The sequence below is a fragment of the Zingiber officinale genome, chromosome 10B, assembly GCF_018446385.1.
Source record: "Zingiber officinale cultivar Zhangliang chromosome 10B, Zo_v1.1, whole genome shotgun sequence".
In the NCBI taxonomy this organism is placed as follows: domain Eukaryota; kingdom Viridiplantae; phylum Streptophyta; class Magnoliopsida; order Zingiberales; family Zingiberaceae; genus Zingiber; species Zingiber officinale.
Genome location: NC_056005.1, coordinates 25,288,583 through 25,312,370, shown reverse-complemented (window position 1 = coordinate 25,312,370; position 23,788 = coordinate 25,288,583). Strand labels below are relative to the sequence as shown.

The following is a 23,788-nucleotide window of genomic DNA, read 5'->3' as shown; positions in this document are numbered from 1 at the left end:
ATTCCTAAACCCTCTAACCAAACGCCCCCTTATTATAGAAAGTGGGAGGCAACAAAGTGCGTGAAGGACAAATATAGGTGTAGATACAAGCTTTATATTCTCGATACGGTTCTGGTAGTAATCAAAAGATCTAAATACAGACCTCTATGGGTACAAGCAAACTATTGTATAGGTCTTGGATCGAGCTTAAATCACACTTCTGTGTCTTTTTCATTAGTGATTTACTTCTCAAAAATCTGATGGACCAATCGAGATAACAATAAAAATTGATCCTAGAAGTTCTGCCTCTAGTCACTAAATTTTATGCATCATAGAAGTAAATATATTTATTTATATGAGATGTTTGTCAAAAATCTAACATTTGAATGCTTTTTCAAAGTAATTTGTTCAATCAGGCATGTAAATGAAATATAAATCAAATAACATATTTTCTACCTCCAGCTCCAAATCTAATACTGGACCAATGTTTCCTAGGAGGAAGTCTATATTGGCACACTTATGTTAGTTTATCATGATAATAACTTGTCAGTGAAGCTGAAATCTCATCCACTGATATATTAGTGATTATAACTCTGATAATTATCAGAATCTGAAGATTTTTTATGAAAGACATGAACGACATCAATAAGGAACAAGTCAAATTAAGTATACAAGTTATGGGTAAAAAAGATGAAGATCTTGTAGATTGTAGAAAAAGTGTTATTGGTCTTGCAAGTGTAAGAACTGTAATAGAACTAATTATGCTAAAATAGTAATATTTAATTGCACTAATAAACGACGAGCATGCAATAAACTTTAATAATAGTAAAGGGTTTAAGAAATGTGTATCTCCGGTCGAAGCGTCGGACGTGCCGACTGTCTTTAGAGAATTGATTGCCGCCCACGGTGCAAAGGCTTTCTGGCAAAATCCTCCCAAGATCCGACAACCGCTCGCGTCGCTCGTAGGTGCACTCCAAAACGAGCACCGCACTCGGACTCAACCTCAAATCGCAAACCAAGCCTTAGAACTCGGAACAAGGGGAGAGAAGAAGAAGCAGAAGGCAGAAGAAATGCTTTGCTTCGGTGTGTTTTTAGAAGGAACGGAGGAAGTGTATTTATACACTTCGAAACAGTGCAGAGGAAGGGACGCACTTCCTCTTCTCACGCGCGGATGCGTTGTATCGCATCCTCATACGACGCGCTCCGCGCGGATGCGTTTTCCTCACGCGGACCAGAAACGAGACCAAACCAGAAACCAAACTGGTTTGGTTCAGACTGAACCAAACCAGCAAAAACAGACCGGGCCGTCCGTGAGCGCAAGGCCCACGGGCTGGGGATTTGCACCCCCCCTGCACGCGTTAATCGCGCACGTGATGCCCGATTTATGGATTTCCGGCTCGAACCCCCCAAATCCACTCGATTTGGGCTTGGCCCGCGCATGCGTGTAGGTCTTCTTATTATTGCTAAGCAAGGATGGAAGGGCTTCATATATAAGCCCTTCCAAGCTTCTCCACTTAGCAATGTGGGACTAAAAACCACTAAAAAAATTGCTTTGAATTTAAAACAAAACTCAACAATCCCCCACAAATTCAAAGCAATATTTTTTTTTTAGTCAAAAACAAAGATATGTTCTGAGGCTTGGTTGCAATGAGCTTTCAGTGAAAATACCTTCCGGTTTGAATTTTCACCTAAGTACACCAATCTTATTCACATAGGTTTGAAGAGAACAGAGTCTTGATCTTAAATCTTTTATATGTGAAGATCAATTGGTAACAACTCATCACTGGCGATGGTTGAATCCTTCTGGGTTGGTGCATTACGGCCATGCCACCGAATCTTGTTTCATAAGTGCTAAGGAGAGTTGCCTAGACCCCCCACACTGCGGCCTCACAGTTACACTTACATAGGTGAGTTCTCCAAGGATGCACTGCAAGCATCCTGTCATTAAGACCTTGAACTCATTAAGAGCTCTTAAGCTCATCCTTACTAGCAGTCAAGCATCTATCCAGGGAAGAGACTATGAGATTAAATCTCAATTAATTTGATGCTTACGTTTCACCCTTATAGCTTGTTTGTACCACATTGAACCTATTTTTTGGGATCTCCAATCAGATAGGTTGGGTTGCCGCTATAGATGAAACCAGGACAGGCCTCAGTCCCATTCCCTTACTGGATCTCTTGATTTTCTCAGAATCAAGTTCTTTAGTGAGTGGGTCAGCAATATTGTCTTTTGAACTTACAAAGTCCAATGACACCACTCCAAGAGACACTAGCTCACGAATAGACTTTAATCTTATTCGTACATGTCTCTTCTGTTTCTGGTTATACTTGGAGCTTCTAATCTGAGCTATTGTTGTTTGATTATCACAGTGTACTGAAATAGAAGGTATTGGCTTCATCATCAAGGGAATTTCAGAAAGAAGACCCTTAAGCCAATCAGCTTCAGTTACTGTGGTATCCAAAGCACACAATTCTGCCTCAGATGTAGACCGGGTTATAATCGTCTGTTTAACAGACCTCCAAGCAACTGCACCGCCTCCAAGTGTAAAGACATAACCAGTAACGCCTTTACACTCAGCAGTGTCAGCTATCCAACTGGCATCACTATATCCCTCCAGGACTGCAGGGAATCTCTCATACCACAAGCCCAAGGATATAGTGTCTTTCAGATATCTGAGTACTCTATCTAATGCATCCCAATGCGTTCTGTCCGGACAGCTGGTAAACCTGCTCAATTTCGATATAGCAAAAGAAATATCAGGTCTAGAACAATTAGCTAAATACATTAAACTACCTATTATTTGTGAGTATCTTAATTGAGACACTGCCACACCACTATTATTCTTGTGGAGAGTTTTTGAAGGGTCATATGGTGTGACAACAGATTTAACTTGGCTATAGCCATATTTCTCTAATACTCTCTCAACATAGAGTGATTGAGAAATTGCTATTCCTTCAGTTGATCGAGTCAACTTCAGCCCTAAAATCATATCAGCACAACCCATATCCTTCATATCAAACTTACCACTTAAGAGGGTCTTAGTCTCTTTTATAATAGAAAGGTTAGTTCCAAACAGTAGAATATCATCTACATATAAGCATAGGATAATACAATTATCACCTTTCATTTTAGCATATACACATTTATCAGAGTTATTCACTTCAAAGCCAAATGATAGCATAGCTCTATCAAATTTTTCGTGCCACTGCTTTGGGGCTTGCTTCAAACCATAAAGAGATTTGACTAACCTACAAACTTTGTTCTCATTTCCAGAAACTACATATCCCTCAGGTTGATCCATATATATCTCTTCTTCAAGATCTCCATTAAGGAATGCCGTTTTAACATCCATTTGATGGATCTCAAGATGATATATGGACGCCAATGCTATTAATACTCGGATTGTAGTAATTCTTGTAACAGGAGAATAAGTGTCAAAATAATCAATCCCTTCTTTCTGTTTGAATCCCTTAGCAACTAGGCGGGGTTTGAATTTATCTACTGACCCATCAGGTTTTAGTTTTCTTTTAAACAACCATTTACACCCTATAGTGTTACACCCAGGAGGTAAATCTACTAACTCCCAAGTAGCATTAGAGATAATAGAGTCCATTTCATTTTTAATGACCTCTTTCCAGTACTTAGCTTCAGGAGAAGCCATAGCATCTCTATATGTCACAGGGTCACCTTCTATATTATAGGTGATAAAGTCCTGACCTAAATCCGTAGACACACGTTGCCTCTTGCTCCTTCTCGGTTCTGTACACTCACTAGATTCATCTAGTCTAGAGTGACTTGAGGAAGGTGTACCCACTACGGATAATGGGACCTCTACAGAAGAATGCTCATTTCTAGTAGGAATACTAGATTGAGGTGTTCTCGTCTTCATAGGAAATATATCCTCAAAAAATGTAGCATCGCGAAGTTCTACAATAGTATTTGCATCTATTCCAGGAATTTCTGATTTAATAATCAGGAACCTATATGCAATACTATTTTGAGCATAACCCAAGAAGATACCATCTACGGTTTTTGGACCAAGTTTTTTCCTTCTGTGTTCAGGTACTAGTACCTTTGCAAGGCACCCCCACACTTTAAGGTATTTCAAACTTGTCCTTCCGCCTTTCCAAAGCTCATATGGGGTTTTATCCCTTAACTTCATTGGGACTCTATTTAGCACATGACATGCAGTGTATAGAGTCTCCCCCCACATAAAGTTGGGTAACCCAGAACTGCCTAACATGGAATTAATCATATCTTCAAGGGTTCGATTTTTTCGTTCTGCTATACCGTTGGATTGAGGACTATATGGAGCAGTTACCTCATGGATTATACCTGTATCTTGACAAAATTTTTGAAACAGGTTCGAGGTAAATTCTCCACCCCTATCAGACCTTAACCTCTTAATAGTTTTATCGGTTTGATTCTCAGCTTCAGATTTAAAGTTCATAAATTTATCTAAAGCTTCATCCTTGGTTTTTAGCAAATAAACATAACAATAACGAGAGTGATCATCAATGAAGGTAATGAAATACCTTTTATGATCTCTCATTATTACACCGTTAAACTCACAACAGTCAGTATGAATCAATTCTAAAATATCAGAATTTCTATCAACTGATTTGAAGGGTTTACGGGTTTGTTTATATTGCACACAAATTTCACTTTTTTTCTTATCATTTATAGCATGCTTAGGGATCATGTCAAGATTCATCATCCTTTTTACGGTATTAAAATTGACATGTCCTAATCTGTCACAGATCATAAGACTTAATGTTATATGAACAACCAATATCAGAAGTTTTATTTAAAGTAGCATTTTCTACATTGAGTTTAAATAAACCTTCATTAAGGTAACCTTTTCCAATAAAGGTTCCTAAATGTAATATTACAACTTTATTACATTTAAAGTTCAACTCATAACCAGCACGGACTAACTTTGATCCGCTAATCAAATTCCGACGGACCGCTGGAACGTGATGCACCTCATGTAGTGACAGGACTTTTCCAGAGGTGAACCTCAGGTCAATTTGTCCTATCCCAAACACCCTGGCTGCAGAATGGTTCCCCATGGTCACGGAAGTGCCTTCAATTACCTGATAAGTAAGGAAGGCAGAGCGATCAGCACAACAGTGTACATTAGCACCTGTATCAACTAACCATTCATTGGGTTGATAGATCAAGTTTAGTTCGGGTTTGAAGGTAACAAACCTATCGCTGGTGTCGTCACTAGCAGTCACGACATTTACTTGTGCCTTAGTATTGCTTTGGTTTTTCTCCTTGTCCTTTTGCAGAATTTGGCATAATGTCCAACCTGTCCACATGCCCAGCAAGACTTAGGTTTGGTTCCAGTTTTCTTTTGAACCTTTGGGTTGGGTTTCATCTTGTTTTTCATTTTCTGGTTTTTGAATTTGCTCTTGTCAGATGAGACTACTATATTTGCCTTTGGAATAAAATCCATAGGCATTCTTGTTTCATCACTTTTTTGTTGCTTCCGATGTTCTTCTTCGATATTTAAGGCAATCATCAAATCTTCGAGAGAGATTTTACCTCTCCGATGTTTAAGAGTCATGCCAAAATCTTCCCAACCCGGAGGCAATTTTTCGATGATAGACAAGGCCTGAAATTTTTCAGGTAATGGCATATCTCCTTCAGCAAGACCATGAATTTGAACTTGGAATTCATGTGTCTGCTCAACCACAGATTTACCTTCAACCATTTTGAAGTTCAGGAATTTTGCCACAGTATACTTTTCTAAACCAGAATCTTCGGAGTTGTATTTTTTATCCAAAGATTTCCACAGCTCTTTAGCTGACGAGGTTGAGCAGTATACATCAAATAGTGCGTCTGAGAGGGCAGACAGGATTCTCCCATGGCAGAGATAATCCCTTTGCTTAAACCTCTCTAAGGTAGCACTACGGGCAGGTTCCTCTTCATTAGGTGAAGGAGGGTCTGTTTCTATAACGGAGAATAGCCCTAGCGTAGTAAGCCAAAATTCCATTCGTTGTTGCCAACGTCTGAAGTTTTGCCCGTAAAATTTTTCGGGTCGGGCACTAGCCTCATCAGACCCCGTTACCCTATCGTTCATCATGTTTATTGATGCTATAATCAATTCTCTAAAATTGTAAGAACTGTAATAGAACTAATTATGCTAAAATAGTAATATTTAATTGCACTAATAAACGACGAGCATGCAATAAACTTTAATAACAGTAAAGGATTTAAGAAATGTGTATCTCCGGTCGAAGCCCCGGACGTGCCGACTATCTTTAGAGAATTGATTGCCGCCCACGGTGCAAAGGCTTTCTGGCAAAATCCTCCCAAGATCCGACAACCGCTCTCGTCGCTCGTAGGTGCACTCCAAAACGAGCACCGCACTCGGACTCAACCTCAAATCGCAAACCAAGCCTCAGAACTCGGAACAAGGGGAGAGAAGAAGAAGCAGAAGGCAGAAGAAATGCTTTGCTTCGGTGTGTTTTTAGAAGGAACGGAGGAAGTGTATTTATACACTTCGAAACAGTGCAGAGGAAGGGACACACTTCCTCTTCTCACGCGCGGATGCGTTGTATCGCATCCTCATACGACGCGCTCCGCGCGGATGCGTTGTATCGACGCGGAGCGCTGCTTCGTTTCCTCACGTGGACCAGAAACGAGACCAAACCAGAAACCAAACTGGTTTGGTTCAGACTGAACCAAACCAGCAAAAACAGACCGGGCCGCCCGTGAGCGCAAGGCCCACGGGCTGGGGATTTGCACCCCCCCTGCGCGCGTTAATCGCGCACGTGACGCCCGATTTATAGATTTCCGGCTCGAACCCCCCAAATCCACTCGATTTGGGCTTGGCCCGCGCATGCGTGTAGGTCTTCTTATTATTGCTAAGCAAGGATGGAAGGGCTTCATATATAAGCCCTTCCAAGCTTCTCCACTTAGCAATGCGGGACTAAAAACCACTAAAAAAATTGCTTTGAATTTAAAACAAAACTCAACAATCCCCCACAAATTCAAAGAAATTTTTTTTTTTTTTTAGTCAAAAACAAAGATATGTTCTGAGGCTTGGTTGCAATGAGCTTTCAGTGAAAATACCTTCCGGTTTGAATTTTCACCTAAGTACACCAATCTTATTCACATAGGTTTGAAGAGAACAGAGTCTTGATCTTAAACCTTTTATATGTGAAGATCAATTGGTAACAACTCATCACTGGCGATGGTTGAATCCTTCTGGGTTGGTGCATTATGGCCATGCCACCGAATCTTGTTTCATAAGTGCTAAGGAGAGTTGCCTAGACCCCCCACACTGCGGCCTCACAGTTACACTTACATAGGTGAGTTCTCCAAGGATGCACTGCAAGCATCCTGTCATTAAGACCTTGAACTCATTAAGAGCTCTTAAGCTCATCCTTACTAGCAGTCAAGCATCTATCCAGGGAAGAGACTATGAGATTAAATCTCAATTAATTTGATGCTTACGTTTCACCCTTATAGCTTGTTTGTACCACATTGAACCTATTTTTTGGGATCTCCAATCAGATAGGTTGGGTTGCCGCTATAGATGAAACCAGGACAGGCCTCAGTCCCATTCCCTTACTGGATCTCTTGATTTTCTCAGAATCAAGTTCTTTAGTGAGTGGGTCAGCAATATTGTCTTTTGAACTTACAAAGTCCAATGACACCACTCCAAGAGACACTAGCTCACGAATAGACTTTAATCTTATTCGTACATGTCTCTTCTGTTTCTGGTTATACTTGGAGCTTCTAATCTGAGCTATTGTTGTTTGATTATCATAGTGTACTGAAATAGAAGGTATTGGCTTCATCATCAAGGGAATTTCAGAAAGAAGACCCTTAAGCCAATCAGCTTCAGTTACTGTGGTATCCAAAGCACACAATTCTGCCTCAGATATAGACCGGGTTATAATCGTCTGTTTAACAGACCTCCAAGCAACTGCACCGCCTCCAAGTGTAAAGACATAACCAGTAACGCCTTTACACTCAGCAGTGTCAGCTATCCAACTGGCATCACTATATCCCGCCAGGACTGCAGGGAATCTCCCATACCACATGCCCAAGGATATAGTGCCTTTCAGATATCTGAGTACTCTATCTAATGCATCCCAATGCGTTCTGTCCGGACAGCTGGTAAACCTGCTCAATTTCGATATACCAAAAGAAATATCAGGTCTAGAACAATTAGCTAAATACATTAAACTACCTATTATTTGTGAGTATCTTAATTGAGACACTGCCACACCACTATTATTCTTGTGGAGAGTTTTTGAAGGGTCATATGGTGTGACAACAGATTTAACTTGGCTATAGTCATATTTCTCTAATACTCTCTCAGCATAGAGTGATTGAGAAATTGCTATTCCTTTAGTTGATCGAGTCAACTTCAGCCCTAAAATCATATCAGCACAACCCATATCCTTCATATCAAACTTACCACTTAAGAGGGTCTTAGTCTCTTTTATAATAGAAAGGTTAGTTCCAAACAGTAGAATATCATCTACATATAAGCATAGGATAATACAATTATCACCTTTCATTTTAGCATATACACATTTATCAGAGTTATTCACTTCAAAGCCAAATGATAGCATAGCTCTATCAAATTTTTCATGCCACTGCTTTGGGGCTTGCTTCAAACCATAAAGAGATTTGACTAACCTACAAACTTTGTTCTCATTTCCAGAAACTACATATCCCTCAGGTTGATCCATATATATCTCTTCTTCAAGATCTCCATTAAGGAATGCCGTTTTAACATCCATTTGATGGATCTCAAGATGATATATGGACGCCAATGCTATTAATACTCAGATTATAGTAATTCTTGTAACAGGAGAATAAGTGTCAAAATAATCAATCCCTTCTTTCTGTTTGAATCCCTTAGCAACTAGGCGGGCTTTGAATTTATCTACTGACCCATCAGGTTTTAGTTTTCTTTTAAACACCCATTTACACCCTATAGTGTTACACCAAGGAGGTAAATCTACTAACTCCCAAGTAGCATTAGAGATAATAGAGTCCATTTCATTTTTAATGACCTCTTTCCAGTACTTAGCTTCAGGAGAAGCCATAGCATCTCTATATGTCACAGGGTCACCTTCTATATTATAGGTGATAAAGTCCTGACCTAAATCCGTAGACACACGTTGCCTCTTGCTCCTTCTCGGTTCTGTACACTCACTAGATTCATCTAGTCTAGAGTGACTTGAGGAAGGTGTACCCACTACGGATAATGGGACCTCTACAGAAGAATGCTCATTTCTAATAGGAATACTAGATTGAGGTGTTCTCGTCTTCATAGGAAATATATCCTCAAAAAATGTAGCATCGCGAAGTTCTACAATAGTATTTGCATCTATTCCAGGAATTTCTGATTTAATAATCAGGAACCTATATGCAATACTATTTTGAGCATAACCCAAGAAGATACCATCTACGGTTTTTGGACCAAGTTTTTTCCTTCTGTGTTCAGGTACTAGTACCTTTGCAAGGCACCCCCACACTTTAAGGTATTTCAAACTTGTCCTTCGGCCTTTCCAAAGCTCATATGGGGTTTTATCCCTTAACTTCATTGGGACTCTATTTAGCACATGACATGCAGTGTATAGAGCCTCCCCCCACATAAAGTTGGGTAACCCAGAACTGCCTAACATGGAATTAATCATATCTTCAAGGGTTCGATTTTTTCGTTCTGCTATACCGTTGGATTGAGGACTATATGGAGCAGTTACCTCATGGATTATACCTGTATCTTGACAAAATTTTTGAAACAGGTTCGAGGTAAATTCTCCACCCCTATCAGACCTTAACCTCTTAATAGTTTTATCGGTTTGATTCTCAGCTTCAGATTTAAAGTTCATAAATTTATCTAAAGCTTCATCCTTGGTTTTTAGCAAATAAACATAACAATAACGAGAGTGATCATCAATGAAGGTAATGAAATACCTTTTATGATCTCTCGTTATTACATCGTTAAACTCACAACAGTCAGTATGAATCAATTCTAAAATATCAGAATTTCTATCAACTGATTTGAAGGGTTTACGGGTTTGTTTATATTGCACACAAATTTCACATTTTTTCTTATCATTTATAGCATGCTTAGGGATCATGTCAAGATTCATCATCCTTTTTACGGTATTAAAATTGACATGTCCTAATCTGTCATGCCACATATCATAAGACTCAATGTTATATGAACAACCAATATCAGAAGTTTTATTTAAAGTAGCATTTTCTACATTGAGTTTAAATAAACCTTCATTAAGGTAACCTTTTCCAATAAAGGTTCCTAAATGTAATATTACAACTTTATTACATTTAAAGTTCAACTCATAACCAGCACGGACTAACTTTGATCCGCTAATCAAATTCCGACGGACCGCTGGAACGTGATGCACCTCATGTAGTGACAGGACTTTTCCAGAGGTGAACCTCAGGTCAATTTGTCCTATCCCAAACACCCTGGCTGCAGAATGGTTCCCCATGGTCACGGAAGTGTCTTCAATTACCTGATAAGTAAGGAAGGCAGAGCGATCAGCACAACAGTGTACATTAGCACCTGTATCAACTAACCATTCATTGGGTTGATAGATCAAGTTTAGTTCGGGTTTGAAGGTAACAAACCTATCGCTGGTGTCGTCACTAGCAGTCACGACATTTACTTGTGCCTTAGTATTGCTTTGGTTTTTCTCCTTGTCCTTTCGCAAAATTTGGCATAATGTCCAACCTGTCCACATGCCTAGGGTTTGGTTCCAGTTTTCTTTTGAACCTTTTCTGGTTTTTCATTTTCTGGTTTCATCACTTTTATGTTGCTTGTTTCATCACTTTTATGTTGCTTCCGATGTTCTTCTTCGATATTTAAGGCAATCATCAAATCTTCGAGAGAGATTTTACCTCTCCGATGTTTAAGAGTCATGCCAAAATCTTCCTAACCCGGAGGCAATTTTTCGATGATAGACAAGACCTGAAATTTTTCAGGTAATGACATATCTCCTTCAGCAAGACCATGAATTTGAACTTGGAATTCATGTGTCTGCTCAACCACAGATTTACCTTCAACCATTTTGAAGTTCAGGAATTTTGCCACAGTATACTTTTCTAAACCAGAATCTTCGGAGTTGTATTTTTTATCCAAAGATTTCCACAGCTCTTTAGCTGAAGAGGTTGAGCAGTATACATCAAATAGTGCGTCTGAGAGGGCAGATAGGATTCTCCCATGGCAGAGATAATCCCTTTGCTTAAACCTCTCTAAGGTAGCACTACGGGCAGGTTCCTCTTCATTAGGTGAAGGAGGGTCTGTTTCTATAACGGAGAATAGCCCTAGCGTAGTAAGCCAAAATTTCATTCGTTGTTGCCAACGTCTGAAGTTTTGCCCGTAAAATTTTTCGGGTCGGGCACTAGCCTCATCAGACCCCGTTACCCTATCGTTCATCATGTTTATTGATGCTACAATCAATTCTCTAAAATTGTAAGAACTGTAATAGAACTAATTATGCTAAAACAGTAATATTTAATTGCACTAATAAACGACGAGCATGCAATAAACTTTAATAACAGTAAAGGGTTTAAGAAATGTGTATCTCCGGTCGAAGCGTCGGACGTGCCGACTGTCTTTAGAGAATTGATTGCCGCCCACGGTGCAAAGGCTTTCTGGCAAAATCCTCCCAAGATCCGACAACCGCTCGCGTCGCTCGTTGGTGCACTCCAAAACGAGCACCGCACTCGGACTCAACCTCAAATCGCAAACCAAGCCTCAGAACTCGGAACAAGGGGAGAGAAGAAGAAGCAGAAGGCAGAAGAAATGCTTTGCTTCGGTGTGTTTTTAGAAGGAACGGAGGAAGTGTATTTATACACTTCGAAACAGTGCAGAGGAAGGGACCACTTCCTCTTCTCACGCGCGGATGCGTTGTATCGCATCCTCATACGACGCGCTCCGCGCGGATGCGTTGTATCGACGCGGAGCGCTGCTTCGTTTCCTCACGCGGACCAGAAACGAGACCAAACCAGAAACCAAACTGGTTTGGTTCAGACTGAACCAAACCAGCAAAAGCAGACCGGGCCGCCCGTGAGCGCAAGGCCCACGGGCTGGGGATTTGCACCCCCCCGCACGTGACGCCCGGTTTATGGATTTCCGGCTCGAACCCCCCAAATCCACTCGATTTGGGCTTGGCCCGCGCATGCGTGTAAGTCTTCTTATTATTGCTAAGCAAGGATGGAAGGGCTTCATATATAAGCCCTTCCAAGCTTCTCCACTTAGTAATGTGGGACTAAAAACCACTAAAAAAATTGCTTTGAATTTAAAACAAAACTCAATAGCAAGCTCTTCTCATTGTTGTTGCATAAGATGACAATCGATTCTGCATGTAGGAAAGGATATTTTTTTGACTCACGGAGTATCCTAGTTGGCAAAATTAGCAGGACAAATACAGAACATTTGAATTGGATCGGTAGGACAATTGATGATTTGATTCATTTTCCATGGGGTTGGCATCTGATAAAATTGAGAAGTATAGGAAAAATTAGATTCCAAGAAATTATCTAGAAGATAGTTAGATTACTTTGAAATTTAAAGAATTAATAGAAATTTGGTGGAACTGTGAGAAAATAAATGAAATCAAGTTCAAATTTGGTCAACTTGAGGTGGCTTTGAAAATTTTGACTGATCCATTCGTGATCATAATTTTGTTGTTGTTGTTTGAGGGAGCTGAAGCAAATCACATGGGTCAAAAGAAGAGTTCTATCTTTTCTGCCGAATTTGATTAGTGAGCAGATAATTTCCTTTCACTTTGTTTAGCGCAAGCAGCCTGTAGGTGGAGGTAGCAGGAGGAGTGCCTTCCAGTATGTTTGTTTGGAACAGACTTGCAAAGAGACTCTTAGCAATGCGTTCTATCGCCTAGAATCAGGTCAGTTGAGGAGTGTTGAAAATGCTGGAGAAGGAGAAAGATATGGCTCGCAGATTGATGCAGGAGGTGGATGTGGATTAATGAGGAAGACGATGGTGGAAGATTCTCTAGGTTAGCGAATGAAGGAGAATGATGAATGGGGCATACAAGTTATGGGTAAAAAAGATGTAGATCTTGTAGATTGTAGAAGAGGTGTTATTGGTCTTGCAAGCTCTTCTCATGAAATAAATTATTTAAAATAATAATGACTTAAGTTAATTTTGGTTTCTTTTTTCTAAGCATTTCCTTTAAATTTTTAAAAACCATGTTTAAATTAAAAAAAAAAAAACACTAGAGTTTCAATCTTATTACATAGGTATTGGTAATTATATGCTATTGGACTTGGGTAATTAATATTTTAACTATTAAGTTAATGAACCTAAACTAATCTATGACAACCACATATCCCTAGCCTAGGTTCATGAGGGTTTCGAGAGGAGGTCCTAGGGTTTCTTAACCGCCATCCCTCTTCCAATTCCATCTCAATAATTTTGTGTATAGGTTGAGGAATTTTGGAAGAAAAGCTTTCTTGATCGTCTTCCGTTTGTCCCCTACACTTTGCCCAGGTTGTCACACATTAAAACACTAATGCAAGGTCTCATACTTTATTTTCTACACTATATGGATCATAATATGCATTTTAGGTGTTATGAATATGAATTATTGATGATATTTTTGTTGGTGCAAGGAGCATTAGACGATCAAATCTGTGTTTTGATAATGAAAAAAGATTCAAAGTTAAGTTGCTTATTGTCTAACAAGTGTGACTGAGCTTGCAGGAAAGTTCTAAGTTGTCTTAGGCAAAAGTCTTAATAGATTCTAGGCAGGTGGAAAGTCCTAACTGCGGTTAGACATCAAAGTCCTGGTCCGGGGACTAGGCAAAGCATTGGTGGGTCGAGGAAGTTGGGCGAAATCCTAGTGTTGAGGACACTAGGTGAAAATTCTGGGGGTCGCGGACACTAGGTGGAAGATTTGACGGGTTGGGATCGGACGTTCAACATGAAGTCTTAACGTCTCAAACATTCCCCATTGAGGGCATGTTTGGTATGGTAAAAGTCTAGACGGTCTGAACGACCGATATGGTAAAAGGTAATTTCTCCTGAGAGTAGTAGGTGATGACACATTCCCCATTGAGGGAACAATAGGCGTCGGTTTGACCTAGGGTTTCTGAAAAAATCTGAAAGTCAAAACCAAACAGTCCGAAGATAGTTAAGAAGTTCTATTATTCATATTTTATTATGTCAACTTTGTTTTACAGGGCATGTTTGGTATTTTGAACTAACGTATCTTGCAGGGAGTCAACACATTTTAAGCTCGAATGAACAGTATTTAAGGCACCTCCGGGACAGTTGGAGGCGCTTCGGGTGGCTTGGCCGAAGGCCCGGGTGGAGAGGCGCAAAGGCACCTGAAGGCGCATTGGATATCGGATGGAAGGTGCCTTCCATGAGCTTGAAGATGCCTTCGAATGGATGAAGTTCACATAAAGCGAAGCTTCTCGGTACCGCGGATTTGGGGATAGAAATCCGAGCTGGAGGCGCCCTCAAGGGGGTTGAAGGCACCTTCAGCAGTCCATAAAAGGATTATTGATTAGAGGGTTGGACACAATTGATCTTCATAATCTTTCTCCTGCGCACTGCTCCAAAGTTGATCCAACAAAGTTGTAACACGACTTCGACAACCAGAAGCCCGAAATTTCTATTCTTAGTTGTTGGTGTAATTTTAATTATTATAGTTAAATTATTGTACTTGTAATTCTCCGATTTATTAGTGAATTGTCAAAAGTAAACACTCAACAAGTGTGAGCCTTAGAGTAGGAGTCGTTACAGGCTCCGAACCAAGTAAAATCAACTTGTGTCACTGCTTTCTTTACTTGCTCTTATTCCGCTGTGTTTTACTCGATTATTTTTAAACGGAAGTGAAAGCTGCAAGTGTTATTCACCCCCTCTAGCATGTTTCAATCTTATAATTTTTTTTTTAGTTTTGTGATGTTATAGCGAAGTTAAATGATCCTTTTCGTTTCTTGTAATTGGAGTTATGAGGTGTTGGATTTTCCTTCTTGTTCCTTGTAATTGAGATTATGAGTCGCTAAATTTTTCCTTCATGTTTATGGAAATTAGAGTTATAAGGTACTGGATTTTTCCTTTCTTGTAATTGGGATTATGAGGTGTTGGATTTTCCTTTTCATTTCTTGTAATTGGGATTATGAGGTGCTAGATTTTTTTTTCCTCCATGTTTCTAGAAGTGGGAGTAATGAGGTGCTATATTTTTCCTTTTCGTTTATTATAATTGGGATTATGAGGTGATAGATTTTTTCCCTTTGTGTTTTTGGAAATAGGAGTTGTGAGGTGCTGGATTTTTTTCTTTTCGTTTCTTGTAATTGGAGTTATGAGATGCTAAATTTTCCTTCTTGTTTCTTGTAATTGGGATTATGAGGTGCTGTATTTTTCCTTTGTGTTTCTTGAAATGGGAGTTATGAGGTTCTGAATTTTTCCTCTTGTTTATGTAATTGGGATTATGAGGTGCTAGATTTTTTCCTTTGTATTTCTAGAAATGGGAGTTATGAGGTGCAGGATTTTCCTTTTCGTTTCTTATAATTGGAGTAATGAGGTGTCTGTATTTTCCTTTTTGTTTCTTGAAATTTGAATTATGAGGTGTAAGATTTTCCTTCGTATTTCTTGTAATTGGAGTTATGAGGTGCTGGATTTTTCTTTTTTGCTTCTTGTAGTTGGAATTATGAGGTGTTGGGTCCTCACACGAATGTCTAGAGGTGAATGGAAGTGATTTAATGACCTTGGGGGAAAGAGGTCGATAAGTCAGTGTCTCAGAAACTTTAGACAACTTTTAGTTTTCTTACAAAAAAGGAAATGAAATGATTTGTTTTATGTTTGATACACAAAAGGTAAAAGTTTTTGATTAGCGAGGTGATTCAAATGTGGCAAATTGATGGGTAAGAAGTTAGGCTTAAAGGATATCAGAATCCTTATCAAATTTAAAGGTGAATAGGAATCCAGCTTAGAGGATATTGGAATCCTTACCAACTCAGAGATGAAAAAGAGGGGTTGTGGAATCCGACTTAGAGGATACTGGTGATCACTACCAAACCTAGTACCCTGAAAAAAGTTTAACTAAACAATTAGAGGTTAAGGTAAAAGTGTCATATTCAATGATCTGAACTCACCTAAAAAGACTTAGGAGTGATGTGATGTTGAAGTTTATGTTCACTGGTTTAGGGTTAAATGATTAAGGTAAGTTTTTCTTATAAGTTTTTTGAAATGCATGTGGATGTATATGCATTACGCATTATATTAGTTTGAATTTGTTGGGTCTTTAGACTCACTAGATCTATATGATGGAGGTAACAAAGAGATGGAGGGACTTGATGGATGAGTAGGCTTGTACTTGATAGTGTATAATCAAGGCCCCTTTTAGTTTGTCTATTTCAAAATAAAGTTTCGGGAATTAATAAGAGAAAAGAGTTGATTCGAGTTCTTTGTTAGTCATATTTCTTTCTTTAGTTAGTTCAATTAGGCATTTAAGTAAAGCTTGATGTTTGGAAAAAAAGTTTTAGATTTTTAATAAAATTCTTATTATGTCATTTTAAATATCTACCTGCTACTTGAATGATCAGGAAATGCTTCATTTCTGAAATGTTTGATGAATAATGTTGTGTTAATAGTAGCTACGTGTACAATACACAAAAAAAATCTCTAGAATTTTTTGTAAGGTCAACAATTTAGTCTGTTTTAGTTGGTATCAGAGCATAGTTCTGATTAAGGATTGTGCCTACTGTCGGGTGCGAGAAGCTCAATAAGTCAAGCCTCAAAGTCGGTAAGTTTAAAAGTTCAAATAAATTTTTAAGTTTAACTATTTACACTGAGGAATTTAAGAATTAAATTGATGTTTTTTTATCTAAAAATATATATAAATAAATACATATGGTTTATGTGCTTATTTTGGACTATGTACAGGGATACTTTCTAGATGGTACACAAGGAGGAATAGGGGGCATGGAGAGGATATGCATGAGGAGACACCACCCCCTTCCCCTCCACCACCACCGCTATTTGATATTGGGGATTGAGTGTTTCAGACACCTCCATCTCCATCACCACTGGCATATGACATTGGTGATCGAGTGCTTCAGGATATCACTCAGTTGTTGGAGCAACATGCTGAGACTACTCATAGTGGGAGTCTCAAGGCAGTGTATGAGCAATTCAGGAAGATGGATTCGAAGAATTTTATGGGAACGACTGGTCCACTATCTACAGAGGGGTGAATTCGATCTATAGAAGTGATATTCAAATTTATAGCACTTGGGGATACCGACAAGTAAGATGTGCTACTTATTTGCTAAAGGAGGATACATTATTATGATGGGAAGGAGTGGAGTTATCCGTTGATATAAATACCCTATTATGGGAGGGGTTTAAGAAGGTGTTTTTATAGGTGCAATTTTCCTTGGGTCAAGGTTGACCAGGTTGATTAAACTTCAGTCTTGATATTTGAGTTTGATATTTAACAATATATGAAAATTACAGGTGTAATTGTCCATATGGGATATTAACGGTCAAATGTTGACTAGAAGAGTCAAGTAGGTCAAGGTTGACTGGACACTTGACTAGGAAGTCCTAATTGGAGGTTAGGTAAGGGTAAAACCAATGAAAAGGTTGAAAGAAGAAGAAAATTCAAGTGGTTTAGTGTTAACCAGACACTTAGTGTGGAAAGTCTTGGTGAGTATAGCTAGACAGTTAGAAATTCCTAGTGAGTAAAGCTAGGTAGTGAGAAAAGTTTTGGTGAGTGAAGCTAGGTGAAAGACCCTAGTGAGTGAAGCTACGTAGTGGAAAAAGTCATAGTGAGTGAAGCCAAGTGAAAAGCTCTAGTGAGTGAAGTTAGGCAAAGGGAAATTCTGGTGAGTGAAATCAGATGATGAAAAGCTCTAGTGAGTGAAGTCAGGCATGTGGAAATCTAGGTGGGTCAAGGTTGACCGGACACCTACCATTTGGAAGTCCAAGTGGGTCATGGAGGGCTGAACACTTGGCACGAGATGGTAACTCCAAGTGGGTCAAGGTTGATCAAACACTTGACACGAGGATAAAAGTCTAAATAGGTCAAAGGATTGACTAGATACTTAATGATGAAGTCCTATTAGGTCAAGGTTGACCAGATGCTAGGCATGAGGGAGTCCTAATAGGTCACGGGTGACTGAATGTTGGGATTGGGAACCCTAGACACGAGTTAAGTAAGTTAGAGTTAGTCAATTGATCAGGTGATCGATTGAACTAGAGCCCAATCGATCAGTGGATCGATTGGGAGTGCCATTGCAAAGCGACACAGTGAATCGATCAGTTGATCAATTCATCCGGAATCAAATTGATCATTTAATCGATTGGGATCATTGTGATTTTGCACAGAGCGCTAATCAATTGGGCTACTCCAATCGATCAAAACACAGTATGCGCCATGCTGGATCGATTGGGAGGGAGCTGATCGATCCAACTAATTCAATCGATCGGTGATCAATTGGAATATGACTATTGCAAACTACGAGATAAAAAGCGCTCGAAGATTTAAATGGCGACAACTCTTCTTCTCACCGATTCTCATAGATTTCTCGCCAACAATCACCACTAGAGTTCTTGAAGACTTAGAGGGAAGTGTTGTTGCATTTCTAAGTTGATCAAGAGGTGGACAAGTAAGAAGAACCAATCTAGGGTTTCATTGGTGTAAATCTTATAAGCTTTCATTTGTATAGTTTCTCTTTTCTTCTTGTTGTATTGGAGTCTTGTACGGGATTTCTCCACCTTTGGAGTATTTTTGAGGAGTGTATTTGATAATGCATGTGTGAGAGAGGGTCGGATCCTTGGATTAGTCACATCGTTGAGGTGGATACCAAGTAAATTCCTTATGTTAGTATTAGTGGAGTTTCACTTCATATTTTCTACTACAAATCATCATCAATGAAACGAGACAAGATATTCACCTTCTCTAGCTTCGGGAGTGTCCCAACAGTTTTATGCCAAGTATTAAGGCTGTAAATGAGCCGAGTTGAGCCGAGCTTTGAGGTATTCAAGTTTGTTTGATAAGGTAACCGAGCCGAGCTTAAAATGAACCAAACCTTTGAAATGATTGTTTAAACTTGGCTTGGTTTATTTTTTATGAGCTTGAACTTGTTTGAAGCTTGACTTGAGCTTGGTTTGTTTAGATATTATTGAGCTCTCAATTAAGTTTGGCTTGAGCTTAGTTCAAACTTAGTTCAAGCTTGGTTCGTTTAGATATTATCAATCTCTCAATTCAAGCTTGTTTGTTTGTTTGAAACCTTTATTTATTTGATTGGTTATTGAGCTTGATAATTCAAACTTATTTGTTTATTTTTTTTAAATTTATTTAGCATATTGATAAAAGTTTTATTAATAAACATAGTTTGTGAACATTTTTTATGAACTTTGTTCATGAATATTAAGGAGCTGAACACATATGTGTTTAAACTTATTTATTTAGTTTAATGAGCTGTTCAAGTTTGTTTATTTAATTGATTTTGTATATATTGAACAAACATAAATAAGCTCTTACTAAGCTGAACACCAAGCTTATTTATAAACGTTTGGTTCATTTATAGTCCTACCAAGTATTTCACCCTAGATATACGCTTTTGGATGAAGCAGGAGTTTATGAACTTGAGACAGGGAGACTTTTCTGTAGTTGAGTATGTGAGGAAGTTTGATGGGGGATGTCACTTCGTGGCCCTAATCACTAAGGACGCTACAAAGAAGTTGAGTCACTTTATGGATAGATTACGGTCGACTATCTATCGTGACGTCATGATGGTAGACCCTACTAAGTATTCTACTGTGATTTCTAGGGCCTTCCGAGAAGAACATACCCTAAAGGATATTGTTTTTGAGATGCAAAGGAAGAGGCTACCATCATTGCAGCAACATCAACAGCCAAGAAAGAAACCATTCGGAGGGCCACATAAACCTCTGGAGCAGCAATCTCACAAGTCTGCCACCCCTAACAATGATGAAAAACCCTTATGCAAGGAGTGCAAGTGCAGGTATTATGGTACGTGTATGTGGGGATTGAACAAGTGCTTTAAATGCGGAGTTGCTGGACACATGTCTAAGGACTACCCATAGCTAAAGCAACTCACTTTAGGGAGACTATTCGTGATGCATGTTGAGGAGGTAAACTCAGACACGATGCTTATTACAGGGGGGAATCCTTATAACAAGGGTAGCCAGTAAGGCATTATTGGACTCAGGGGCTACTCATTCTTTCATATCAGATATCTTTGCAAATCGTTTGGGCATCTAATCGATGGGGCTCAATGTGAGTTATTCTATGACAATCCTATTTGGGAAAGAGTTATTATCTACTAGTGTTGTCAGAGACATTGATCTCGAACTACATGGCCATACCGTCTATGTATACTTTATTGTGTTGCTAATGCCAGAGCTTGATATTATTCTTAGAATGGATTGGTTGGTGGCAAACAGAGTATTAATTGATTTTCAGCAGAGGTGGTATTAATTAGGTTAGCGGGAGTGGAACAATTTGTGTTCAAACCAAATAGATGCAAGAGATTACCTTGAATGATATTTTGTGTATAAACTAGGGAGTTTATGCATAGAGGCTGCAAGGGATTCTTAGTCAATACTAGTCATCATGCACACGCATTACATGTGTAACATAATACATAAATATGCGTAAATTAGTACCCTTGGCTCATAAATTGGACTTAGTAAGGGTGCGTTAGACCCATGCAATAGTGCAAGACAACAACGACGCTCAAGAACCTTAGCAGCAAGCTATTGTAACGGATTCTCCCTCATAACAAATTAATTTATTTTGTTATATCAGATATTAAATTGATAAGAACATATACTATACTTTATTTTAGCCAACAAGTCAAAAAATGTATGCTTTCTAATTTCGTCGATCCAAGGTATTATAGAAACTTCTCCACTCGTGATATTGCCAATCCTATAATGTGGGACCAAAGAGAACCATGATACTACATATTTTTTTATATAAAAAATAACCATAAAAAATTACTAATATTATTTTTAGTGTGTAAAGGAAAAAGTATATTATCGTAATTAATTTTAGAATTCACCAAAATTAGTTAGTATAAAAAAGGGTCCAGATTCTTAATAAAATAGTATGCTTATTTCAGTTCTAGTTATAGACCTTCCGTCACTAGAGGAAGTAGAGGTGGTCAGGAAATTTCCTAATGTTTTTCCTGATAACGTAGTTGGCATTCCCCCAAAGCGAGAGGTGGGATTTTCTATTAACTTGATGCCTGATATTGTGCCAATTTCTAAAGTGTTGTATCATCTAGCACCCATAGAATTGAAAGACCAGATTCAGAAGTTGCTAGATAATGGCTACATTCGCCCAAGTTTTTCCCCTTGGGGTGCACTCATACTATTTGTAAAGAAGAAGGCATGAGACTCTATATCGATTATCGAGAATTAAACAGAGTGACAGTCAATAACAAATATCCATTATCGAGGATGGAGGACCTTTTTGACCAATTATGGGAGCAGCGGTGTTTTGAAAGATAGATCTTCAATCATGATATCATTAGCTGAAGGTGAAAGAAGCAGATGTTCATAAGACAAACCTTCAAGACTCAATATAGGTATATGAGTTTTTGGTGATGTCATTTAGGAATGCTCCGACAGTCTTCATGGATCTTATGAATTGCGTATTTCAACCGTATCTTGATTGAATCCTGATATACTCCAAGGACAAAGACGAGCATAGAAAACACTTAAGGATCATGCTAGAGGTCCTGTAGGGCCGTAAACTTTATGCCAAGTTCAATAAGTGTGAGTTTTGGTTAGAGAAGATGGCCTTCTTAGGCCATATTGTTTCGAACAGAGGAATATAGGTGGATCCGTCGAAGATAAAGGCTGTAAAGAATTGGGCAGAGCATAGAAATCTAGCAGAGATGCAACTTCTTAGGCTTAGCTAGCTATTATCAGAAATTCATCAAGGGATTTTCTAGTATTACAGTACCATTGACCTCATTGACAAAGAAAAATACTAAGTATGAGGGGGAAGCAGATTGTTAAAGGAGTTTCAATGAATTAAAATGAGCTCTTACTACGGTGCAAGTACTAACTATACCAGCAGGGTAAGGCGACCAAATATTGTATACAGATGCATCTAAGTTGGGCTTGGGTATCGTGTTGATGCAACAGGATTGGGTGATTGCTTATGCGTTCAGGCGCATGACCTCGAGTTAGCAGTGGTGGTCTTTGCCTTAAAAATAGAGACATTATTTGTACAGTGAGAAGTGAAAGATATTCATCGATCACAAGAGTCTCAGGTACTTCTTCACACAAAAGAGTTGAATATGAGGTAGAGGCATTTGTCAGAGTTCATAAAGGACTATGATTGTGTTATTAGCTACCATCCAGGGAAAGAAAATGTAGTTGTGGATACCTTGAGTCGTAAGACAATAGTTGTAGTGCAGATGTTAGTACGGAAATCTCTTCAGAGGGAGATCTAGAGGTTCAATCTTGAGATTTATACTATGGACAACACTCCAAGATTATCTAGTCTAACAGTGCAGTCTACCTTGAGGGAACAAATTAGAGAGGGTAGTTGTCCGATGAACAGTTACAGAAGTGGAGACAAAGGGATGAGTCTAAGGGTCACATGCTATATATAGAGGAGGATGTATAAGTATCCTGGGTTAGTTTTGATATGATCAATCGAGTTAAGTTAGGCTCTATGGTTTTGATGTTTGTATCTAAGTGTACAACGACTTAGGAGCACAAGAAGTCAAGTGGAAAAAGCAGCGAATGAGAAGGTTGGAATAGTGATACAAGTCCAACTCATGTTGCAGCTCAATATGTCCCTACAAACTTCAAACGGTCATAACTTTTGACTTAGAACTTGGAATCAGACTCTGTTTGTGATTACATGTGCAAAATTGGAAAACCTATGTTTGTTATAGGTGAAATTGTAACTGCCAAATTTTAGCCTCAAATTCCATCATTTAAACTCTTTTGGGGCCTTTTTTCTATTTTTAAGGATTTATCTTGATCCGTGTCTTGATTTTTGTTAAGATAGTTCAGTTAATTGCTTTTTTCGGATAAAGATCTATTTCCTTTCTTTAGAAGATTAGAATTAAGATATGTTAATTATTTATACTTTCCATTTCGAGTAAAAGACTTATTTCCTTCTTTACAAGATTAGAGTTAAGATCTCTTAATTGTAATTTCTTTTCTTTATTTGAGTCTTAATTTGTGGTTTATATAAGAGTTTTGTTTAGGTGTTGAGGGATAACTTGTTGGTTGCTAATCGGAATACCGTCCTAATTCCCTTGTACAAAAATTTGGACAAGCATAGAACTATCCTAGTTACCCATGTGTTCTACTAAAGTTAAATTTGGATTGCAAATGATGCTTAACATTATTAATCCAAATTTTTTCCTTTAGAAGTTAAACTTGAATTGGGAACGAAACTTATCATTCTTACTTCAAGTTCAACCGATGTGATCTTCCTAAGTTAAACCATATTACAAAAGTTGATCAAATATCTATTTCAAGGATCGACTTCCAGGTCAAATGTGGCGAGACACTAGGCCTTCTTGGGTATGGGATCATCCACCACTGCCTAGACAAAGTCTTTCAAAGAAATCAGATATTTAAACATCTAATAGTAAACTAGGTTTAACAATAGAGACCTCAATAGAAATACATTATCGAAACATGAAATCAAAACAAATATCGAAAACAAAAAAGATAATTAAAATCGATAACCTCTTGTGTTTGGTTTTACAAGATCTATACAAAAGGATGCACTAGTTATGATGCGGAAACTTATAATTAGTTATACC

General features: G+C 38.6%; 1 pseudogene; it reads right to left on the bottom strand.

Annotated features, from left to right (window-relative positions):
• Positions 1–20,675: 20,675 nt before the first annotated feature.
• LOC122030650 lies at positions 20,676–20,854 on the bottom strand (annotated as a pseudogene).
• Between the last annotated feature and the right edge of the window lie 2,934 nt (positions 20,855–23,788).